Here is a 1,660-nt window from a genome sequence, read left to right as displayed (position 1 = left end):
GGCTGGGAAGACTTCATTGCAAGGCAAGACCTGGAGGTGAGAGGCGAAGGCTCACTTGGTCGGATTGGCCAGGGTTTTGGCCAACGCTAATGAGATCTTATTAGGTTGAGTTTTTCCACAGATTTGGGGTTTTATTGGATAAGCATTTGTGTTTATGTGTTTATGGTTGTTTCTGGTTATTTTTATATTTATTCCTCTCAGTAATTATTTATGTTATGCAGTAAATTTCTTAACAAATATCATGGCTTGATCATCACCTTCTTTGTAGTTGATTCCATACATATGCATTGTACATTATCCCTCTAACTATTTTTCTATTGTGACATGTTTCAGGTGTTGAAAATCTGAACATCTAACATTCAACAATTTCTTCTATCCATGGGACAAAACTGTTGGGAGTTGGCACCTATTAATGTAGCTAAAGAGCGGGACCATAAGAAAAATGACTAGATTTATAGAAGCAATGTATGGTATATAAATTTGATTTCTAAATCAGATTCTATTAAAACCATTTGCAGTGCCATAATACATAACCAAATAACAATCACTATAGCCCAGTGGGCTATCTCGAGTGGTTTAATGCTTTGAGCTTCATGCAGAGGTCTTGGAGTCTATCTCCCAGACTGGCTGCCCCTATTTTGTGACTCAATTGATATTTCTCCCAGGTCCAGCACTGTAATCAGCACCAACAGGTTTATGCTGGGTACCATCCATGAAATGCACAGAAGTGCCCAAGGTTTCTCTATGAAATTTTCCATGGAGAACAGAAACAAAATAACAATTATTTCAGATGGCCAACAAGTGAAATGGAAAAAAAAACTAACCTTAATTTGGCATTCATTGTCTCACACCTCTTGTAGAGCCAGGCTTTTCTCAGCCCATCCTACATGACAAATAAATGTCGAGGAATGAATGTTACAGAATATCATAATAGTGGCCTCACAACATTAGTCTCACATGCGCTACAAACAAAAGAACATAAATTCTTGTTTGAAGTAATATTAACAGACAGAGTTAGGCGTGGTCCTTTAAATGTTGTTATTGTCGAGGTTTTATATGACTACACTCATGAAGTGTATATGCAGAATGTAAATTCAATCATTTCAATATGAATGAAATTACAGGTCTTTCTCTATGGAATAAAATAAAATAAAATAACAGACACAGAGTAAAGATGGAATACATATTGATGTTGGTGTTGTAGCTTGAAATCTTTAACTAACTTAAGTAACACTCCAAGTATTTGCTCCAAATCCTGGAAGAAAAAAATAACCCACAGACATCAGAGATCTAAACAGAAAATAAAGCACAAACCAACAAACATATGAATGTCAAACAAAAATACAAATAAGATTTCAAATTTTAAATTTGCAACAACAACAAAAAATTACATTGCATGGTAAGACACATTTGAATTAACATCATAAAATCATAGAGATGTGGAATACAATTATCAAAATGTTTCAGCGAATGAAAACTTGAAAAACAATAAGAAAAATTACATTGTGCACCATCAGAAAAAATGTTTAAAACAAATTCTATAAAGTAATAAAGTCAGCTTTAGAAAATTCTACATACTGAATGCGAAAACTACATATTTGCATACAATTACATTGTAATATTTTGCAAACTTTCGATCTATAGAATAAAGATCCTCAAG

The sequence above is a fragment of the Pinus tabuliformis genome, chromosome 6, assembly GCF_031772625.1.
Source record: "Pinus tabuliformis cultivar Carrire ecotype Pingquan chromosome 6, CPIR1, whole genome shotgun sequence".
Classification (NCBI taxonomy): Eukaryota; Viridiplantae; Streptophyta; class Pinopsida; order Pinales; family Pinaceae; genus Pinus; species Pinus tabuliformis.
This window is presented reverse-complemented; position numbering follows the sequence as displayed.